The sequence below is a fragment of the Macaca fascicularis genome, chromosome 20, assembly GCF_037993035.2.
Source record: "Macaca fascicularis isolate 582-1 chromosome 20, T2T-MFA8v1.1".
Classification (NCBI taxonomy): domain Eukaryota; kingdom Metazoa; phylum Chordata; class Mammalia; order Primates; family Cercopithecidae; genus Macaca; species Macaca fascicularis.
The window spans coordinates 12603857-12627682 of NC_088394.1; the positions used below are offsets into that span (position 1 = coordinate 12603857).

At 46.5% G+C, this 23826-nt stretch overlaps 1 long non-coding RNA gene across 5 annotated transcripts in view; it reads right to left on the reverse strand.

Annotated features, from left to right (window-relative positions):
• Positions 1-1376: 1376 nt before the first annotated feature.
• The window catches only part of LOC141409316 (uncharacterized), a 77386-nt gene continuing 54936 nt past the window's right edge, over positions 1377-23826 (reverse strand). For 2 of the 5 annotated variants that reach the window (XR_012429286.1, XR_012429289.1), the window contains one exon: positions 1436-1572. This is a non-coding gene — a long non-coding RNA (uncharacterized lncRNA). Of the gene's footprint in view, positions 1573-22237; positions 23140-23826 lie in introns of those variants that run through there. The other 3 variants (XR_012429299.1, XR_012429272.1, XR_012429274.1) reach the window with 3 other exon arrangements.

Genomic DNA, 23826 nt, shown 5'->3' on the forward strand with positions numbered 1-23826 from the left:
GGTGAGGAGTCCGTGACCAGCCTGGCCAACATGGTGAAACCCCGTCTCTACTAAAAATACAAAAATTAGCTGGGCATGGTGGCACATGCCTGTAATCCCAGCTGCTCGGTAAGCTGAGGCAGGAAAATCGCCTGAACCTGGGAGGTGGAGGTTGCAGTGAGCCAACATTGTGCCACTACACTCCAGCCTGGGCAACAGAGTGAGAGTCTGTCTCAAAAACAAACAAACAAACAAAAAAAAAAAAACGTGATCCACCCTCCTCAGCCTCCCAAAGTGCTGGGATTACCGGTGTGAGCCACCGCGCCCGGCAGAGTTTGCCTCTGCTTAATAGGAAGTTTTGGTTATAGCACATTATTATATCCGAAGACCTAACTGAGTCATACTTAACAATGTCCATTTTAAAGTTGGTGTTAAGTAACTGTCAGATTTACAGAGAACTTAACAACTGTTATAAAAATTAGAACTTCATTTATGCGAGACCTGTATTGCTATTGAATAAAAGATGTTCGCCTTATATTCACAAGAAAAAATACAAGGTGTTCAAAATGAAATGCCTTCTCTTTCCAGATTTTCATTCCCCATCCACCCACTCCTAAGAAAATGTCAACACAATCAGCGGGCTCAAATAATGAACTACACATCCTTCTCCAAGCATTTTGTCTTTGAATACTGCTCTCCTCTTTGTAGCACCCCTACAGCACTGAATGGTCCCTTTCTCACAGGTTAGTTCTTCACATCTAATTGAATTAGCGGAGTTTCCTTCTGCCTGGTTCTTTTTCTAGGGACAAAGGCAGAAACTGTTTAGACTGCTGCTTAGAAAAGCAGTTGATGTCATTAATTTCCTTGTCTCTGAACAGGATAATTATGGTTATTCAGGAAAAAATCTACTCCATTGGATTTCCAAAGCTTTCACCTGCCAGACAGACCTCCAGCAGAAAAGGGAAAAATCCTTCTTGTTAGTTGTGCTAAGACTGAGCAACTTGAGGGCAGGGTCTTACCTTAATCTTCTTTACATTTCCACTGCCTAGAATAATGCCCCGTATATAAAAGGTGCTTGATCGATTTAACTGGCTGATACTGTCCTTTGATACTCATTTAAGACTGTTGAGACGTAGGGCTAATTTTATTTATTTATTTATTTGTTTATTTATAATTTTTCTTGAGACAGAGTCTCGCTCTGTCGCCCAGGCTAGAGTGCAGTGGCGTGATCTCAGCTCACTGCAACCTCTGCCTCCCAGGTTCAAGCGATTCTCTCCCCTCAGCCTCCCGAGTAGCTGGGACTACAGGTGTGCACCACCACACCCAGCTAAGTTTTGTATTTTTAGTAGAGACGGGGTTTCACCATGTTGACCAGGATGGTCTTCATTTCTTGACCTTGTGATTCGCCCTCTTCAGCCTCCCAAAGTGTTAGATTACAGGCGTGAGACACTGCACCCGGCCTGTATTTTTTTTTTTTTTAGTAGAGACGGGGTTTCACAATGTTGGCCAGGCTGCTCTCGAACTCCTGACCTCAGGTGATCCACCTGGCTCGGCATCCCAAAATGCTGGGATTACAGGTGTGAGCCACTGCACCTGGTCCAGAAATAAAACAAATTTAATATGCGTGTTTGTTGCCTCCTTGACCACCAACCTAGTCCAATTCTGCCTCTTCAAAAAAGGCAACCACATGTTGCCTCTTCCTTTTCTCCCCAGAAAAAAATTATCTTTATCTTTTTTTTTTTTTTTTTTTTTTTGTGACAGAGTCTCACTCTCTCTCACTCTGTTGCCCAGGCTGGAGTGCAGTGGCACGATCTTGGCTCCCTGCAATCTCCACCTCCCAGGTTCAAGCGATTCTCCTGCCTCAGCCTCCCGAGTAGCTGGGACTACAGGCATCTGCCACCACGCCCAGCTAATTTTTGTATTTTTAGTAGAGAGGAGGGTTTCACCATGTTGGCCAGGCTGGTCTCGAACTCCTGACTTCAAGTGATCCACCCACCTCTGCCTCCCAAAGTGCTGCGATGACAGGCATGAGCCACCACACCCGGCCTTTTTTTTTGAAACAAAGTCTTGCCCTGTTGCCTCGGCTGGAGAGCAGTACATGATCACAGCTCACTACAACCCCGACCTTCTGGGCTCAAGCGATCCTCCCACCTCAGCCCCTGGAGTAGCTGGGACCACAGGTTCAAGCCACTTACTTTTTACATTTTTTTTGTAGGGGGTGAGTCTCACTATGTTGCCCAGGCTGGTCTTAAACACCTGGGCTGAAATGATCCTCCTGCCTCAGCCTCCCAAAGGGTTAGGATTACAGGAGTGAACCACCACAGCCAGCCATACATTGCCTTTACAGCGTGGGCAAGTGGGAACTTATATCCAAGAAGCAGGGAGGGGGGCAATGAATGGAAACAATTAAGAGGAAACATCGGGGTAAGGGGGATTCTGGCTAAGCCCACCTAACAGGATTCTTGCTGAAGGCAGGTCAGGGTGACCAAATATTACCTAGAGGATGGTGGAGGATGAGGAACCTGATCAGCTATGGAAGATGATCAGATATCAACGGTGGGGGGTTCTTGCTAAACTGACTTAGCAGGGTTCTTTGCTAAAACTGGATTTAATAAGGAAGTGCACAGATGGGCTTTGCAGAAGATTCAGAAGCCTGACTAAAGTTTGGCCAAACAAAGAATCTTTGTCATGTGTGAGATTAAAAAAAAAAAAAAAAGGTAAGGAAGCCGGGCATGGTAGCTTGCACCTGTAATCCCAGCTACTTGAGAGTTTAACGCAGGTGGATGGTTTGAGTCCAGGAGTTTGAAACCAGCCTGGGCAACATAGTGAAAGACTGCATCTCTACAAAAATAAATTTTAAAAAAAGACAAGGAAAGGCTGGGGGCGGTGGCTCACGCCTGTAATCCCAGCACTTTGGGAGGCTGAGGCGGATGAATCATGAGGTCAGGAGTTTGAGACCAGCGTGGCCAACATGGGGAAACCCCGTCTCTACTAAAGATATAAAAAATTAGCCGGGCGTGGTGGCGCGTGCTTGTAATGCCAGCTACTCAGGAGGGTGATACAGGAGAATCACTTGAACCCGGGAGGCAGAGGTTGCAGTGAGCCGAGACTGTGTCATTACACTCCAGCCTGGGTGACAGGGTGAGACTCCGCCTCAAAATAAACAATAAATAAATAAGGAAAGGCTGAATGGATAGCAGATGATGATAATAATGATGATGCTATTGTTAAAACTTGGTAATGCCAACATGATCAAAATGACACTGAGCCCCAGAGCTCTGTCTTAAAGGACAGTCAATTGACCAGTTCATGTGCCAGAACTGGCTTCCTTGTCAGCTCCTGTGGGTTAATTGCCTTTTCAATGAACAGCTACAAAAACCAGTTATCCTGGTTTCCCCAGGAATCAGAGACGCTTCTGTGAGTCAATCTTTTACGTCACTTTGCAGGTCTCATTTTCTGAGTCCATCCATCTGGAGGAAGAGATCTTAGTCAATAAAATCACGGTGCCTTCTGTCACTAAAACCCAGGAGGCATTAACACTCATTTACACCCCCTGGGTTTCCCTGTAAATGGACTTGTCCCCCGCTGGTAGAATGAAGCTACCAGGATCACTCTAGGAGCTGCCAATTTCCTACGCCAGCATAGTGCAGGTCTCCTCCCTGTACTGGCAGAGCTAGGCCCTTGAAAGGTATCTGAACAGCGGCTGTCCCCAGGTTGAACAGGCTTGTTGATTTACGTTGGAAATAGCTGTCTTGCTGTAATGATTGTCCCAGTACATCCACTTTGTGCATGTAGAAGACTCATAAGAGCATGGGGGAAGCCTGATCATCAACGTTTGACTCAGATGAAAAGTTGATTTATTCTGCAGAGACCAGGGTTCATTGTCATTTTCCATTGTCAAGGGAAGAAAACAAAGTTCAGAGACGTTGAATAACTTGAGATATTGACATATTGCTTGGCATTTTTTTTGTTTTGTTTTGTTTTTGTTCTTTTTTCTTTTTTTCTTTTTTTTTTTTTTGAGATGGAGTTTCACTCTTGTTGCCCAGCCTGGAGTGCAATGGCATGATCTTGGTTCACTGCAACCTCTGCCTCCTGGGCTCAACCGATTTGCCTGCCTCAGCCCCTCAAGTAGCTGGGATTACAGGCATGTGCTACCACACCTGGCTAATTTGATATTTATAGTTTATTTATTTATTTGTTTTTGAGATGGAGTCTCACTCTGTAGCCCAAGCTGGAGTGCAGTAGCATGATCTTGGCTCACTGCAACCTCTGCCTCCGGGGCTCAAGTGATTCTCGTGCCTCAGCCTCCCGAGTAGCTGGGACTACAGGAGCCTGCCACCACGCCCAGCTAATTTTTTGTATTTTAGTAGAGACAGGATTTCACCAGGTTGCTGAGGGCGGTCTCGAATCCTGAGCTCAGAAGATCTGTCCGCCTTGGCCTCCCAAAGTGCTGGGATTACAAGCATGAGCCATGACACCACAGTGCCCAGCTTAATTTCATATTTTAGTAGAAACAAGGTTTCACTAAAAAAAAAAAAAAAAAAAGAATGGAACTGCTGGATGATGTGGATATTACCTTTAATGTTACTTTAAAATGTGTTTACCTTTGGCCAAGAGCAGTAGCTCACACCTATAGTCCCAGCACTTTGGGAGGCTGAGGTGGGAGGATGGCTTGAAGCCAGGAGGTAAAGACCAGCCTGGGCAACAAAGTCAAGATCCTGTGTCTACAAAAAATTTAAAAATTATCTGTGTGGTGGTGCATTCCTGTAGTCCCAGCTACCTGGGAGGCTGACGTGGCAGGATAGTTTGAGTCCGGAAGACATAGGCTGCAGTGAGCCATGACCGTGCCACTGCATAGTCTTGGTGACAGAGGGAGACCTATCTCAAAACAAAAAACAAACAAACAAAAAAAACCTGGGCACAGTGGCAGCCATCTATAGTCCCAGCTACTTGGGAGGCTGAGGCAGGAGGATCACTTGAGCCCAGGAGTTTGAGGCTGCGGTTAGCTATGATCAGACAGTCCTCTCCAGCCTGGGCAACAGAGCAGCACCTTGTCTCGAAAAATATTAAAAAATAAAAGTAAAAGAAAAATAGGCTAGTTGCAGTGGCTCACGCCTGTAATCCCAGCACTTTGGGAGGCCGAGGCAGGCGGATCACCTGAGGTTGGGAATTCAAGATCAGCCTCACCAACATGAATAAACTCCGTCTTTACTAAAAATACAAAATTAGCCGGGCATAGTGGCATCTGCCTGTAATCTCAGGTACTTGGGAGGCTGAGGCAGGAGAATCACTTGAATCCGGGAGGCCAAGGTTGTGGTGAGCCAAGATCACGCCATTACACTCCAGCCTGGGCAACAAGAGCGAAACTTTGTTTCATTAAAAAAAAAAAAAAAAAAGTGTGTATATATATATATACACACACACACACACACATATATATATATATATATATATATATATTTATTAGAGATGGAGTCTTGCTGTATTGGCCAGGCTGGTCTCAAACTCCTGGCCTCAAGCTATCCTCCTCCCTTGCTCTCCTAAAGTGTTGGGATTACAGGCATGAGCCACCATGCCCAGACAAAACTTTAAAAAAAAAAAATTTATTTACCTTTAACATCACAACAGCCCTGAAGGGCTGCATGTGTTATCTCCATATTATCAAGATGAGAAAACAAAAGTTCACAGAGGTTGAATAACTTGAAGCTAGTTCTATCAGACAGCGAAGCTATGGCGCGCGCTTTCATCCTCACTTATGCAAAATCATAGCATCACTGGGGTTTCTTGCACAGGGAACTCAATCGGAAACTGTACAAGCCAGCTCCTGCAAAGAATACCTTCTAAAGTTTTAACGCATAAGTTTTCTTCTCATCAGCTGGATTAAAAATAAACCTCTGATTTCCTGGGAGAGGACCTCGGCTGGCCTCGGATAGCCGGTCCCCCGTGGTCCCCGTCGGTGGGCCGCTAGCCCCACGTGGGGCTTTCTTTTGCTCCGGGACGGGTCCATAGGGAGAGCCCTTTGTCCTGGACAACGGGGTGTGGCCAGAAAGGCGGTCGCCCCCTCGCACGTCACGCAACGCACGTTCGTGGGGGAGCCCGGCGCTAAACCCTTCGTAGACTACCTGCTTCTGGGTCGGAGTTTCGTACCTAGCAGAGCAGCTCCCTCGCTGCGATCTATAGAAAGTCAGCCCTGACACAGGGGTTGTTTTATTTAAAAAAATAAAATGAATGAATGCATGAATGAATAAATAGATAGATAAAGATCTGATTTTAAAATCTCACTGATTCAAATCCATATCAACTTTCAAAGAGGATTTGAAGCTTGTTGGAATAAAACCATAGGGGCAGTAATGTCCAAAATTAAGAAACAAGAGAAAAGTCAGAAACCAACACATAAAGAGAGAAGAAGAAGAGGGAAAGGGTATCAAGATTCTTTTTGTTTTATTTTATCATTAATTAATTAATTAATTTGATATGGAGTCTTGCTGTGTTGCCAGGCTGGAGGGCAGTGGCCTGATCTCGGCTCTTGGCTCACTGCAACCTCTGCCTCCCCAGCTCAAGCAATTCCCCTGGCTCAGCCTCCCGAGTAGCTGGGGCTACAGGCTTCTGCCACCAGGCCCGGCTAATTTTTTGTATTTTAGCAGAGACAAGGTTTCACCGTGCTGGCCAGGATGGTCTCGATCTCTTGACCTCAAGTGATCCGCCCACCTTGGCCTCCCAGAGTGCTGGGATTACAAACGTGAGCCACCAGACCTTCTTTTCTTTTCTTTTCTTTTCTCTTTTTCTCCTAGAATTGAAATTCCCTTTTCTTTTCTTTTCTTTTTTTAGAGAGACGGGTTCTCTCTCACTCTGTTGCCCATGCTGGAGTGCAGTGGTGCAATCTTAGCTCACTGCAGTTTCTCACTCCTGGGATCAAGCAATCCTCTCTCCTCAGCCTCCTGAATAGCTGGGATTACAGGTGTGTGCCACCATTCCAGGCCAATTTTTTTTGTTTGATTTTTTTAGAGATGGGGGGGGTCTCACTATGTTGCCCAGGCTGGTCTTGAACTCCTGGCTTCAAGTGATTCTCCTGCCTTGGCCTCTCAAAGCGCTGGGATTACAGGTGTGAGCCATCACACCTGGCCAAGATCTCTTGATTAAAGAGCAACTGATCATAATATTTAGTTCTAGGTTCCTTAGCACACAGGGAAAAGACAGACATTGGACAATGCACCTCTCTTTGGTAGCAAAGCACACACCAATTTATTCATTCATTTTACTTCAATTCGTTCTGAGTCTACTGAAGGTCAACGAACATTTTCCTGATCCTGAAGCAATTTCCTGGGAATTGATGTTAGCATAATCAACACAACACCATTCATGGTGCTGGGGTCCTACCTTCACTTCCTGACTTTTGACTTCCCCAAATGTGACTGGCCCCTTACCGATAGGATCTTTTTTTTTTTTTTGAGATAAAGTCTTGCTCTGTTGCCAGGCTGGAGTGCAGTGGCGTGATCTCAGCTCACTGCAACCTCTGCCTCCCGGGTTCAAATTATTCTCCTGCCGCAGCCTCCCAAGTAGCTGAGACTACAGAAGCATGCCCCCACACCCAGCTAATTTTTGTGTTTTTAGTAGAGATGGGAGTTTCACCATGTTGGCCAGGCTGGCCTCGAACTCCTGACCTCGTGATCCACCCTCCTCGGCCTCCCAAAGTGTTGGGATTACAGGCATGAGCCACGGTGCCTGACCCTTCATACTATCTTTATTGAGTACATGACTCGTATTGGAGATCAGGAAAGCAGATTAGACATTCACAGTGTATGTTTCTACAGAAGCCCAATATGCAGTTTTCAAGCCGTATTAAAGACTGTCCCTATCCTCAGTTCATTTCACTATAATTATTCTTGCCTCATGGATCAATTAACAATCATCTATTCTCTTACACCTTCTGTAATGGGGTTTGTTTGTTTTCCTGCCTCTAATCATGTATTATGGGATTTGCTTTGAAACTGCCTTTGCAAAGATTAAGAGAGTGAGAGAAGCCTGGCATGGCTGCCTCCACCTTGCTTCTAGACTCACAGGCTGGCTGTCTTTGCTCGTTCCTAGGTGTAGATCAAGCTAACCATGGAGGAAATTTAGCTTATTGTTTAACTTTTTTTTTTTTTTTGAGATGGAGTCTTGCTCTGTTGCCCAGGCTAGAGCGCAGTGGCCCAATCCAGGCTCACTGCAACCTCCGCCTTATTGCTTAACTTTGAAGCAAGGATGATAATAGTCCCTCCCTAAAATAAACCCCCTCTTTGCTCAGGGACCACCTTTGTAAACTAATGAAAGGATTTACGTTGTGGGAAGGGAGCGAATTCTGCTAAAATGTAGGCAAAGTTTCTATAATCCCTTACTGCTCAGAAGTCATATGACCAGAAGTCACAAGATTTGTGACTTCTCCAATTACTCCTGTAGATAACACTGCTATTATAGAACCCACAGTTGGTCTTTGAGATGTTTTTCAGACTATTGTATCCTGGCAACCAACTCACCCCATCAGACCCATGAATTCTAACTCAGCCAGTCCTATGGTCCTCACCAAAGGGCAGATTCAGCACATAGGAACCACTTCCCACACCCCTGTGATTTCATCCCCAGTCAATCACCAGCACCCATTTCCTAGCTCACTGCTCACCAAATTACCCATACAATCCCAGTTTCTCCCTTGATCCCAGGAGTTTGGGACCAGCCTGGGCAATATGGCAAAACCCCATCTCTACAAAAAATACAAAAATCAGCTGGGTGTGGTGACGCAGCGCCTGTAGTCCCACCTACTCAGGAGGCTGAGGTGGGAGGCTTGCTTGAGCTGGGGATGTGGAGGCTGCAGTGAGCCATGACCATGCCACTGTGCTGCAGCCTGGGTGACAGAGTGAAACCCTGTCTCAAAAAAAAAAAAAAAAGAAAAGAAAAGAAAAGAAAAAGAAAAAAAGAAAGAACCAAGTACAAATGTATCAGCAGGAACAGATCTTACAAATCTAATGTTGGGGGCAGAGAGGAAATTTGTAGAATATGTACAATATGACACCACTTGTGAAAAACTTTTAAAGACTCAGACTGAAAAAAGAATATGTTGTTATGGGAACATATCAAGCAGGAAAAGCATCTCCTCTGAGTTATCTGGAAGACTGGTTTGAGTAATAGCTCTAGTCCCTCCACGTGGCGAGCCTTGTGTTAATTGACCTCTTTCTTTACTGCAATCTCAATCTCAGTGATTTGGGTTTATCTCTGCAACAGGCAAAAAGGCCAGGTGAGGTGGCTCACGCCTATAATCCCAGCACTTTGGGAGGTTGAGAGGGCAGTACTGCGTGAGTCCAGGAGTTCAAGATCAGCCTGGAAAACATAGCAAGACCCCCATCTCTATTAAAATTTTAAAAGTTAACCAGGTATGGTGGTGCATGCCTGTACCGCTACTCAGGAGGCTGAGGTGGGAGTATTGCTTGAGCCCAGGAAGTTGAGGCTGCAGTGAGTGAGCCATAATTATGCCATGGCACTCTAGCCTAGGCAACAGAATGAGACCCTGTTTAAAAAAAAAAAAAAGTCAGGTTAACATCAAGTGTTGGTAAGGAAGTGAGGAAATAGGGACATGTATATACCACTGGTAGGTGTGCAAATTGCTATGACATCTTGGGAAAGCATTTTGCAACCTGCAATACTGATGTGGAGATGTGCCTATCCCACAAGCCAGCAATACAATTTCATTGTCAAGTACATTCCCTTGATTTGAACTTCCCAACCTGTGAGTGGCCAAGTGAATGACAGGTGCTGAGAAACTGATCCCCTCAGTGCCCACAGGACCTAAGTAGCTCCAGCCTTTGGGCGTGTGGCCTCTGCCGTGAGCAGCCTCCTGCTTACAAATACTCTATTACTATTTCTTGTGTGAGCCGGACATGAAAAGGATCGGGAAATACTGAGCTAGAGAAACTCCCTGGTGAGCACCAAGAGATGGGTTTAAAGCTATTCATTACAGCACTGCTTGAAGTAGCCCAAATTAGAAACACCTATAAATGTCTATCAGTAGGAGAAGAAATAACTAAACATGATGGAATACTATTCAGCAATGATCACGAATGAACCAAATCCTGCTGGGTGTGGTGGCTCATGCCTGTAATCCCAGCACTCCGAGAGGCTGAGGCGCTTGGATTGCTTGAGCCCAGGAGTTCGATACCAGCCTGGGCAACATGGCAAAACCCCATCTCTACAAAAAATACAAAAATCAGCTGGGTGTGGTGACGCAGCACCTGTAGTCCCACCTACTCAGGAGGCTGAAGTGGGAGGCTTGCTTGAGCTGGGGATGTGGAGGCTGCAGTGAGCCATGACCATGCCACTGCGCTCCAGCCTGGGCGACAGACTGAAACTCTGTCTCAAAAAAAAAAAAAAAAAAAATGAAAAGAAAAAGAAAGAGAGAAAGAGAAAGCAAGCAAGCAAGCAAGCAAGCAAGCAAGCAAGAAAGAAAGAAAGAAAGAAAGAAAGAGAAAACCAAATCAAATGTGTCAGCGGGGACACAGCTTAAATACTTAATGTTTGAGGCAGACGGGAAAGTTGTAGAATATGTACAATATGATGCCATTTGTGAAAAACTTTTCTTTTTCTTTTTTTTTTTTTTTTTTTTGAGACGGAGTCTCGCTCTGTAGCCCAGGCTGGAGTGCAGTGGCCGGATCTCAGCTCACTGCAAGCTCCGCCTCCCGGGTTCACGCCATTCTCCGGCCTCAGCCTCCCGAGTAGCTGGGACTACAGGCGCTGCCACCTCGCCCGGCTATTTTTTGTATTTCTTAGTAGAGACGGGGTTTCACCGTGTTAGCCAGGATGAACTTTTCTTTTTTTTGAGACAGAGTCTCACTCTGTCACCCAGGCTGGAGTACAGTGGCATGATCTCGGCTCACTGCAACCTCTGCCTCCTGGGTTCAAGTGATTCTCCTGCCTCAGCCTCCTGAGTAGCTGGGGATTATAGGCGTCTGCCACCAAACCCAGCTAATTTTTGTATTTTTAGTAGAGATGGGGTTTCACCACATTTATCAGGCTGGTCTCGAACTCCTGACCGCATGATCCGCCCACCTCGGCCTCCCAAAGTGCTGGGATTACAGGTGTGAGCCACCGTGCCCAGCCTGTGAAAAACTTTTAAAGACACACTTAAAAAACAATATGTTGTTATGGGAACATATACAAGCAGGAAAAGTATTACAAAAGGCACAGAGAGGCTGCTGGCCAACTTGAAGAAAGCGATTTCTGTAGATGAGGGAAAAAAAGAAATGGAATAAGGGCATGGTTTTAGCTATACATGTAGCATTGCATTTACTTATTTTATATTTATTTATTTATTTATTTTTCTTGTGACGGAGTCTCCCCCTCTGTTGCCCAGACTAGAGTGCAGTGGCGAGATCTGCAACCTCCACCTCCCGGGTTCAATCGATTCCCCTGTCTTCCGCACAGCCGGCTCTGCATGAGTTACACTTTCTCCATTGCAATTTCCCTGTCTCCTGATAAATTGGCTCTGTCTAGGCAGGGGGCAAGGTGAACCCGCTGGGCAGTTAAGGCCCCAGAATTTAGTCCGCAGGTAAGTGGAGCAGGAGTCACATCAATAGCATCCATTCAGTGGGCTGTTTTTCCGCGTCAGATGCTGTGCCGGGGGTTTTGTTTACACACCTCTTTGCATCCCCTGGAACGACTCTGTGGGCTTGGGATTATCCCCTCAGGAGGTAACTAGGTCCAAGACAGCAAAAGAACTGGCTCAGGATCACAGAGAAGTCGCATGGCAGAGCTGAAATTCAAAGCTTCATTCAGTATTCTTTTTTTTTTTTTTTTAAGGCGGGGTCTCACTGTGTCGCCCAGGCTGGAGTGCAATGGTGTGATCTCAGCTCACTGCAATCTCCGCTGCCTGGGTTCAAGCAATTCTCATCCCTCAACCTCCCGAGTAGCTGGGATTACAGGCACCTGCCGCCACGTCCAGCTAATTTTTGTATTTTTAGTAGAGACGGAGTTTCCCTATATTGGTCAGGCTGGTCTCAAGCTCCTGACCTCAGGTGATCCACCTGCCTCGGCCTCCCAAAGTGCTGGGATTACAGGCATGAGCCACCCCGCCTGGCCTGTCTTCACATTTTTGCCATCAGCACTTATCATCTGTGCTGTTATTTACTTAATGCTTTTTCTTCAAACTGATACCCTTTTGTAATTGAATAAATGCACTTTAAAAGGAAACTTTATTTCTACAATAAATGGGAAACAAGTGTCTGTTACAGTGAAAAGAAAGTTATTTCGAAAACATATACAAAAGAAACAAAATATTGTAACATTGGCCAGATACTATTACCTGCTGAGACCCTCTCTTTGTTCAAAATGGAGATGAGAAAGCCCTGGAGAGGTGTTAAAGATATAATAAGGCCAGGCACGGTGGCTTATGCCTGTAATCCCAGCACTTTGGGAGGCCGATGTGGGTGGATCACCTGAGGTCAGGAGTTTGAGACCAGCCTGGCCAACATGGCAAAATCCCGTCTCTACTAAAAATACAAAAATTAGCTGGGCATGGTGGCGCACGCCTCTAATCCCAGCTACTTGGAAGGCTGAGGCAGGAGAATCGCTTGAACCTGGGAGATGGAGGTTGCAGTGAGCCAAGATCACGCCATGGAGCTGCAGCCTGAGTAACAGAGTGAGACTCCGTGTTAAAAAAAAAAAAAAAAGGAACAAAAACAAAACAAAACATATACAAAACAAACAAAATACATTTAGGCCAGATACTATTACCTGCTGAGGCCCTCTCTCTTCAAAATGGAGATTAGAAAACCTTGGAGATGTGTTAAAGATATAATAGCCAGCCGGGTGTGGTGGCTCATGCCTGTAGTCCCAGCACTTTGGAAGGCTGAGGCAGGTGGATCACCTGAGGTCGGGAGTTCAAGACCAGCCTGACCAACATGGAGAAACCGTGTCTCCACTAAAAATAATAAAAAAAATAAATTAGCCAGTCATGGTGGTGCATGCCTGTAATCCTAGCTACTTGGGAAGCTGAGGCAGGAGAATCGCTTGAATCCTGGAGGCAGAGGTTGTGGGGAGCCAAGATCACGTCATTGCACTCCAGCCTGGGCAACAAGAGTGAAACTCCGTCTCAATAAATAAATAAATAATAAATAAAAAGATACAATAGCCAATGAGGTGGTGTGTGCTTGTAGTCCCAGCTACTTGGAAGGCTGAGACAGGAACATCCCTTGAAGCCAGGAGTTTGAGGCTGCAGTGAGTTCTGATGGCACCACTGCACTCCAGTCCGGGCAACATAGTGAGACTCTGTTTCAAAAATAAATAAATAAGCAGGGTACAGTAACTCATACCTGTAACCTCAGCACTTTGGGAGGCTGGGGTGGGTGGATCAGTTGAGGCCAGGAGTTTGAGACCAGCCTGCCCACCAAGGGCAGTAGACCATCTCTACTAAAAATACAAAAAAAATTAGCCAGGTATGGTGATACGTCCCTGTAGTCCCAGCTACTCAGGCGGTTGAAGCAAGAGAATTGCTTGAACCTGGGAGGTGGATGCTTCACTGAGCTGAAATCACACCAATGCACTCCAGCCTGGGTGACACAGTGAGACTCTATCTTAAAAAACAAACAAACAAACAAAAAACACTGAAATCATGCTGAGCATAGGTAATGTGAAGGCCCTGTACTAAGACAGGCTGACTGGAAGGACATCTGTGCCCTCTCCTCCTTCCACTCAGTGCATGGGTTCTTTTTTTTTTTTTTTTTTTTTGAGATGGAGTCTCGCTCTGTCACCCAGGCTGGAGTGCAGTGGCGCGATCTCGGCTCACTGCAAGCCCTGCCTCTCGGGTTCACGCCGTTCTCCTGCCTCAGCCTCCCAAGTAGCTGGGACTACAGGCGCCCACCACCTCGCCTGGCTCATTTTTTGTATTTTTAGTAGAGACGGGGTTTCACTGTGTTAGCTAGGATGGTCTCGATCTCCTGACCTTGTGATCCGCCCGCCTCGGCCTCCCAAAGTGCTGGGATTACAGGCGTGAGCCACCGCACTTGGCCTAATATGTGTAAATCTTAAGTGCAGCTCACAATTACAGTATAATCACCTTATGAATACTTCGATGAATCACATCATTCTCTGTGGCAATAACCTCAATTAATGCTATTATTATTCAGCTCTGGGATGAGGCTGAAATTTTGATGTATTTGATTCACTCGACCATCTTTATTTGATCCCATGCCATGCTAGGGTTTTGCTATATTTTTTTCTGAGCCTACCAAAACAAACCAAACAGGGCTGGGCGTGATGGCTCACACCTGTAATCCCAGCACTTTGGGAGGCTGAGGCTGGAGGATTGCCTGAGGCTAGGAGTTTGAGATCAGCCTGAGAAACAAAGTGAGACACCGTCTCTATTTTAAAAAAATGAAAACAATCGGCCGGGCGCGGTAGCTCAAGCCTGTAATCCCAGCACTCTGGGAGGCCGAGACGGGCGGATCACGAGGTCAGGAGATCAAGACCATCCTGGCTAACACAGTGAAACCCCGTCTCTACTAAAAAAAATACAAAAAAATAACCGGGCGAGGTGGCGGGCACCTGTAGTCCCAGCTACTTGGGAGCCTGAGGCAGGAGAATGGCGTGAACCCGGGAGGCGGAGCTTGCAGTGAGCTGAGATCCGGCCACTGCACTCCAGCCTGGGCAGCAGAGCGAGACTCCGTCTCAAAAAAAAAAAAAAAAAAAAAAAAGGAAAACAGAAAATGGCAAGTGTTGGTGATGATTTGGAGAAATTATTGGAATCTTTGTGCACTAGGGTGGGAATATAAAACAATGCAGCCACTGTGGACAATGGTATCGCAATTCTTCAACAAAATTAAACTGAGAATTAGTATATGAGTCAGCAATTTCACTTCCCGGTATGTGCACAAAAGAATTGAAAACAGGGACTGGAACAGATATTTCTTTTTCTTTTCTTTTCTTTTTTTTTTTTGAGACGGAGTCTCGCTCTCCCGGGCTGGAGTGCAAGCTCCGCCTCCCGCATTCACGCCATTCTCCTGCCTCAGCCTCCCGAGTAGCTGGGACTACAGGCGCCGCCACCTCGCCTGGCTAGTTTTCTGTATTTTTTTAGTAGAGACGGGGTTTTACCGTGTTAGCCAGGCTAGTCTCGAAATCCTGACCTCATGATCCGCCCGTCTCGGCCTCCCAAAGTGCTGGGATTACAGGCTTGAGCCACCGCGCCCGGCCCCTGGAACAGATATTTCTATACTAATGTGTTTTTGTTTTTTTTTTTTTTTTTTTGAGACGGAGTCTCGCTCTGTCGCCCAGGCTGGAGTGCAGTGGCGCGATCTCGGCTCACTGCAAGCTCCGCCTCCCGGGTTCACGCCATTCTCCTGCCTCAGCCTCCCGAGTAGCTGGGACTACAGGCGCCCACAACCGCGCCCGGCTAATTTTTTGTATTTTTAGTAGAGACGGGGTTTCACCGTGGTCTCGATCTCCTGACCTTGTGATCCGCCCGCCTCGGCCTCCCAAAGTGCTGGGATTACAGGCGTGAGCCACCGCGCCCGGCCATTTCTATACTAATGTTAATACCAATAGCCAAATGTTTGTTCGCAATAGCCAAAATGTAGAAACAACCGAAATGTCCATTGATAGATGAATAGATAAACAAAATATAGTACTTATGTATATATATTATGTATATATACGCACAATAAAATAATTTTTGTGTGTGCATGTGACGGTCTTGCTCTGTCACCTGGGCTGGAGCGCAGTGGCTCAATCTTAGCTCACTGCAACCTCCGCCTCCTGGGTTCAAGCCGTTCTCATGCCTCAGCCTCCCAAGTAGCTGGGATTACAGGTGTGTGCCATCACACCCAGTCCTGTTTGTTTTGTTTTGTTTTTCGAGATGGAGTCTCACTCTGTTGCCCAGGCTGGAGCGCAATAGTGCGATCTCAGCTCACTGCAGCCTCCACCTCCTGGGTTCAAGCGATTCTCCTGCGTCAGCCTCCTGAGGAGCTGGGACTGCAGGCGCATATCACCACACCCGGCTAATTTTTGTATTTTTAGTAGAGATGGGGTTTCACCATGTTGGCCAGGCTGGTCTTGAACTCCTGACCTCAGGTGATCCACCCACCTCGGCCTCCCAATGTGATGGGATTACAAGCATGAGCCACCGTGCCTAGTCCCTGTTTATTTTTTAAGTAATAGCCACCCTAATGGGTGTAAAGTGGTATCTCATTGTGGTTTTGTTTGCATTTCCCTAATGATTAGTGATTTTGTGCATCTTTTCATGGGCTTTTGGGCGTTTAATATATCCTTGGGAATATCTATTGAAGTTCTGATTCTGGATTCCACCCTCGGCCTGGTATGGTGATTCATGCCTGTAATCTCAGCACACTGGGAGGCTGAGTCAGGCAGATCTCTTGAGGTCAGCAGTTCAAGAACTTCCTGGCCAAGATGGCAAAACCCTATCTCTACTAAAAATACAAAAATTAGCTGGGCATGATGGCAAGTGTCTGTAATCCCACTACTTGGGAGTCTAAGGCATGAGAATTGTTTGAACCTGGGGAGGCAGAGATTGCAGTGAGCTGAGATTGTGCCACTGCACTCCAGCCTGGGCAACAGAGCAAGACTTTGTCTCCAATTAGTCAATCAATAAACAAATTGCACCTTCTTCCTCCCAGATTTCTTGATATGTCAGAGGATCTGGTTTTGTGTCTTTTTTTTTTTTTTTTGAGACAGAGTCTCACTCTATGGCTCAGGCTGGAGTGCAGTGGAGCGATATTGGCTCATTGCAAGCTCCACCTCCCGGGTTCATGCCATTCTCCTGCCTCAGCCTCCCAAGTAGCTGGGACTATAGGCACGTGCCATCACACCCTGCTAATTTTTTGTATTTTTAGTAGAGACAAGGTTTCACCGTGTTAGCCAAGATGGTCTCAATCTCCTAACCTCGTGATCCATCCGCCTCGGCCTCCCAAAGTGCTGGGATTACAGGCATGAGCTACTGGGCCCATCTGGTTTTGTGCCATTTTTACACATGACTACATGGTACTGCATTGTTTTGAAGTTCGACTTGATAACATGATGATGAACATTCTTGTAACCAAATCTTTGAAGACCTCCTTAATTCTGTAAAAGAAATTTCTGGATGTGAACTTCTGACTTCTGAATCAAAGTATGTGTGTGTCTGTGTGTGTGTGTGTGTGTGTGTATGTATGTATTTTGTTGTTGTTGTTTTTGTTTTTTTTGTTTGTTTGTTTGAGATGGATCTCACTCTGTCGCCCAGGCTGGAGTGCAGTGGCACAATCTTGGCTCACTGCAACCTCTGCCTCCTGGGTTCAAGCGATTCTCCTGCCTCAGCCTCCTGAATAGCTGGGACTACAGGCACTACAGGCACATGCCACAACACCCGGCTAATTTTTTGTATTTTTAGTAGAGACGGGGTCTCACTGTGTTAGCCAGGATGGTCTCCATATCCCGACCTCGTGATCCACCTGCCTCGGCCTCCCAAAGTTTTTTTTTTTTCAGACAGGGTCTTGCTTTCTCACCCAGGCTGGAGTACACTGGAGCAATCATGGCTCACTGCAGCCTTGACCTCCTGGGTTCAGGTGATCCTCCAACGTCAGCTTCTTGAGTAGCTGGGACTGTAAGTGTGCACCAGCATGTCTGGCTAATTTTTGTGGGTTTTTTTGTAGAGATAGGGTCTCTCTATGTTGCCCAGGCTAGTCTGGCCTCCAACTCCTGGGCTCAAGGGATCCTCCTGTCTTAGCCTCCCCAAGCGCTAATATTACAGGCATGAGCCACTGAGCCCAGAATATCTATTTTTCAGAGCCTTTCCATTCACATTGCTGAATGTCCCTTGGAGTGGGGATACTGCTTATATTGCTGCTTGAGTTCTAAGAGGGATAGTATTATTTTAGTGCTTAGAAACACATTTTATGGCCGGGCGCGGTGGCTCAAGCCTGTAATCCCAGCACTTTGGGAGGCCGAGACGGGCGGATCACAAGGTCAGGAGATAGAGACCATCCTGGCTAACACAGTGAAACCCCGTCTCTACTAAAAAATACAAAAAACTAGCCGGGCGAGGTGGCGGGCGCCTGTAGTCCCAGCTACTCGGGAGGCTGAGGCAGGAGGATGGCGTAAACCTGGAAGGCGGAGCTTGCAGTGAGCCGAGATCCAGCCACTGCACTCCAGCCTGGGCGACAGAGCGGGACTCTGCCTCAAAAAAAAAAAAAAAAAGAAGAAGAAACACATTTTATGCCTTTACCCCCTATAAATTACATCCTGTTTCTTTGGGGTTTGAATTACTTTTGTCAGATAAGTCAGGCTAGTGAGTGCTAACCTTCGTGACTGTGACTAAACATTGCTAATGTTACTAAGCTAATAGCAGCAGCAATATCAGACTGAGAGTGGGGATGGCCTTTCATTTCCAGCCAGGCGATTAAAGTCTGTTTATAATTGCCTGGCAGAGAGACTGGCTGATTTCCAATTAGCAAACCAGACGAACAGTATTCATTTGAAATTTTTTTTTTTAATTTTTTTGTTTGTGTACAACCAACTTAGTGTTTCCATAATTCAGTTTCTGATGAAACATAAATTTGGAGAATGATAATTTGCCTGGTAGTTTCTGACAGTTCCTGGACAAATCTTTGCACTGTTGTTATTTCATTTTACTTATTTAATTTTTTTGAGACAGATTCTCGTTCTTTCACCCAGGCTGAAATGCAATGGTATGATTTCTGCTCACTGCAACCTCCGCTCTGGGGTTCAAGCGATTCTCCTGCCTCAGCCTCCCGAGTAGCTGGGACTACAGGTGTGCACCACCACACCCAGCTAATTTTTGTATTTTTAGTAGAGATGGGGTTTCACCATGTTACCCAGGCTGGTCTCGAACTCCCGGGCTCAAGCAATTCTCTGGCCTCAGCCTCCCAAAGTGCTGGGATTACAGGTGTGAAACACCATGTCTGGCAGGAATAGATGTTTCTAAGAGTGCGACCCAGAGGTTATTGGGCTTCCGTCTACAGTGTGTAGGTGGCTTCCTGGCTTCTAGAGCAGTTGGGGTCAGCAGTTTCTTTCTTTCTTTCCTTTCTTTCTTTCTTTTTTTGAGACAGAGTCTGGCTCTGTTGCCCATGCTGGAGTGCAGTGGTATGATTTGGGCTCACTGCAACCTCTGCCTCCCAGGTTCAAGCAATTATCCTACTTCAGCCTCCCAAGTAGCTGAGATTTCAGGCGCCTGCCACCACATCCGGCTAATTTTTGCATTTTTAGTGGAGACGGGGTTTCACCATGTTGGCCAGGCTGGTCTTGAACTCCTGACCTCAAGTGATGTACCCGCCTCGGCCTCCCAAAGTGCCAGGATTACAGGCATGAGCCACCGTGCCCGGCCAGGGGTCACCAGTTTCAATTCTCCCCAACAGTTTGCCAGGTCTCAGGCAGCTTTTCCGGCTCCGGCTGAGTCTTTTGTCAGATGAATACATCACCAGAGCTCCCCCTCCTGTTGCGGAAATGAGAGCTCTAAATAAGAAAGTTGAGGTTCTGCCTGGAATGAGAATTCTCATGAGAGAGAGGACATCGATGACGGCCAAAGCCTGTCAATCTTCTTCCTTGCAGACTTCCAGGCCTGGTTTCTGCTGACCTGTGTATCTTTGCACATTGAAAGGGAACGCTGCCCTCCAGGAGCCTTCAACATGGATCAGCACACTCATTGTGCCCATGGCAGAGCTATGGCTCTTGTTTGCAGAAAGGAGGATACCAGCTTCAGGGCCATGTGGCTCCCAGTAGAGAAGCACACTTTATGGTGTGCGTCTCTAAAATGGGGATCATAACAGAACCTATTCATAAGGCTATGATGAAGGTTAAAGGGTACCACATAGCAATAGCATTTATCACAGTGCCTAGTACATGCTAGCCACTCAGTAAGTGTTCGTTGAATGAAAATGCCCCATGAGATAGTTCTAGAAGGGGCACTACTTTGTTATTTTGCCGATGTGAGATAATGTTCTCGATTTAATGATATCAAATGCTGTCTTTGCATGAATTGTGATTGTCATATGGTATACCTCTTTTAGCTATGCCATATGATATACCTCTATGAGGGTGGTGAATTACAATGATAGATTTTGTTTTTTTTAGATAGAGTCTTGCTGTGTCACCTGGCTGGAGTGCAGTGGTACAATCTCAGCTCACTGCTACCTCTGCCTCCTGGGTTCGACCGATTCTCCCACCTTGGCCTCCTGAGTAGCTAAGACTTGGGACCACAGGCACACATCACCATACCCAGCTAAGTTTTGTATTTTTTTGTTTGTTTGTTTGGAGACAGAGTCTCACTCTCTCGTCCAAGCTGGAGTGCAGTGGTGCAATCTCTACTCACTGCAACCTCCGCCTCCCAGGTTCAAGTGATTCTCCTGCCTCAGCCTCCTGAGTAGCTGAGATTACAGATGCACACCACCACACATGGCTAATTTTTGCATTTTTAGTGGAGACAGGGTTTTACCATGTTGATCAGGCTGGTCTTGAACTACTGACTTCATGATCCGCCCACCTTGGCCTCCCAAAGTGCTAGGATTATAGGCATGAGCCACTGCGCCTGGCCCAATTTTTGTATTTTAGTAGAGATGGTGTTTCACCATGTGGCCCAGGCTGATCTCAAACTTCTGAGCTCAAGCAATCCACCTGCCTTGGCCTCCCAAAGTCTTGGGATTACAGGCAGGAGCTGTTGTGCCTGGTGATAAATTTTATTATGTTGAGCCATCCTTGCATTTCTGAGATAAGCCCTACTTGATCACGATTGTTATGGTTTTAATTGTGTCCCCCAAAAAGATGTGTTGAAGGCCTACACCTAGGTGCCCATGAATGTAACCCTATTTGGAAATAGTCTTTGAAGATGTAGTGAAGATGAGGTAATTCGGGTGGGCCATAATCCAATGTGGCTGGTGTCCTTATGAGAAGGGGAAAACACCATGTGAAGACAGATATTCACAAGGGAAAAACAGCATTGAACAAGGGAGTCAGAGATTGAAATGTGGCAGCTGCAAAATGAAGAATGCCAAGGATTTCCAGTAAACCACGAGTAGCTAGGAAGAGGCAAGGAAGGATTCTCCCCAGTAGATTTCAGAGGGATCATGGCCGTGCTGGCATCTTGATTTCAGACGTCTAACCTTTGCAACCCTGAGATGATAAATAAATTTCCATTGTTTTAAGCCACTCAGTTTGTGGAACTTTAATAGATCAGCCTTAGGCAACTAACATAATGATACACTATTTTCTTATCCATTTGGATTCAGTTAGCCAACATTTTATTTACAATTTTAGCCTCTACATTTGGAAATGAAATGCATCTATAATTGTATTTATCTTATCTGGTTTTGGAGTCAAGATTACACTCATGTCATCTTGTGTTAGTCAGGGTTCTCCAGAGGGACAGAACGTATAGGATACTTGTGTATATGAAGGGAGTTTATTAGGGACAATAGGCTCACATGATCACAAGGCGAAGTCCCATGATAGGCCATCTGCAAGCTGGGGAAGAAAGAAGCCACTAGGGGCTCAATCAGAGGCCAAAAGCATCAAAAGCAGGAAAGCCAACAGTGCAGCCTTTGGTCTGTGGCTAAAGGCCCAAGAGTCCCTGGCAAACCACTGGTATATGTCTGGGAGTCCAAAGGCGAAAGAACCTGGAGTCTGACGTCCAAGGGCAGAAGGAATGGGAGGAAGCATGCAGCATGGGAGCAGGACCAGAAGACTCAGCAAGCCAGTTTAACCCAGCTTCCTCTGCCTGCTTTGTTCTAGCCATGATCACAGCATATCAGACGGTGCCCACCCATATTGAGGGTGGGTCTTCCTCTCCTAGTCCACTGAGTCAAATGTCAGTCTCCTTTGGCAACACCCTCATAGACACACCCAGAAGCAATTATTATTATTATTTTTTAGACGGAGTCTCGCTCTGTCACCCAGGCTGGAGTTCAGTGGCACGATATTGGCTCACTGCATGCTCCGCCTCCCAGGTTCACGCCATTCTCCCGCCTCAGCTTCCCAAGTAGCTGGGACTACAGGTGCCTGCCACCACACCTGGCTAATTTTTTGTATTTTTGGTAGAGATAGGTTTTCACCGTGTTAGCCAGGATGATCTTGATCTCCTGACCTCGTGATCCGCCCCCCTTGACCTCCGAAAGTGCTGGGATTACAGGCTTGAGCCACCGCGCCCGGCCAACCAGAAGCAATTATTTACCAGCTACATAGGCATCCTTCGATCCATTCAAGTTGACTCCTAACATTAACCATCAAACATCTGGACTGCTTTACTTTTTTTTTTTTTTTTTTTGAGATTTAGGGTCTTCCTCTGTTGCTCAGGCTGGAGTGCAGTGGTGCCATAATAGCTCACTGCCGCCCTGAAATTCACCTCAGCCTTGAAACTCCTGGGCTTAAGCCATCCTCTCACTTCAGCTTCCTGAGTAGCTGGGATTACAGGCGTGAGCCACTGTGCTTGGATCTACATAGCTTTAGAATCCACTTGAGGCCAGGTGTGGTGGCTCACGCCTGTAATCCCAACACTTTGGGAGGCCGAGGTAGGCAGATCACCTGAGGTCAGGAGCTTGAGACCAGCCTGGCCAACATAGTGAAACCCCATCTCTACCAAAAATACAGAAATTAGCTGGGTGTGGTGGCGGGTGCCTGTAATCCCAGCTACTCGGGAGGCCGAGGCAGGAGAATCACTTGAACCCAGGAGGCGGAGGTTGCGAGCCAAGATCGAGCCACTGCACTCCAGCCTGGGCGATCAGAGCAAAACTCCAGCTCAAAAAGAAAAAAAAGAAAAAAAAGAATACACTTGTAAAACCATCTGGGCCTAGCCTTTTTTGGGAGAGGGAGGTCTTGGTTATTCTTCAATTTCTTTAACACGTATCAGTTTATTGTAGCACTGTTCCTTTTTTGTCCCAATTTCTAGGAATTTATCTATTTCCCCAGTCATTGATTGTAATGGTTGCAATAGATCTATATGAAATATAAAATTGTCTAAGAAACACCTTCCATCCTACACCTCATGGCCTGTGGAAATCCAACGTCCTCTCCTTGATCTCTGCTTCTTCCCAGGAGGTTTATATTTTCCTGGCCTCCCCTGCCTCTCGGGCTGTGGTTTGTAATGGTCTGTCTCTTTCTCATACCATGGCAAACCCAGTATGAATTCAGCTTCTTCTATAGCTTCTGCAACAACCAACCAAGAGAAGATGTTAGGGGAAATTGTGGAGTCAAGTCACATCACAGAGTACACAACTTTCCATCATCTTACTGGCTCCTTTTTGTTGTTGTTGTTGTTGTTTTTGGAGACAGGGTCTTGCTCTGTCGCTCAGGCTAGAGTGCTGGAGTGCAATCACAGTTCCCTGCAGCTTCAAACCCCTCAGCTCACGCGATCCATCTTGCTCACCAGAGTAGCTGGGACTAGAGGCACATGCCACCATGCCTGGCTAATTTTTTTTTTTTTTTTGAGATGGAGTCTCGCTCTGTCACCCAGTCTGGAGTACAGTGGCTCGATCTTGGCTCACTGCAACCTCCGCCTCCTGAGTTTGAGCGATTCTCCTGCCTCAGCCTCCTGACTATCTGGGACTACAGGCACGTACCACCATGCCCGGCTAATTTTTGTATTTTTAGTAGAGACGGGGTTTCACCGTGTTAGCCAGGATGGTCTCAATCTCCTGACCTCATGATCTGCCCACCTCTGCCTCCCAAAGTGCTGGGATTACAGGCATGAGTCACCGTGCCAGGCCCATGCCTGGCTAATAAATTTTTTATAGAGACAAAGTCCTGCTCTGTTAGCCAGGTTGGTCTCGACCTCCTGGCCTCAAGCAACTCAAACAATCCCCCTACCTCAGCCTCCTGAAGTGTTGGGATTAC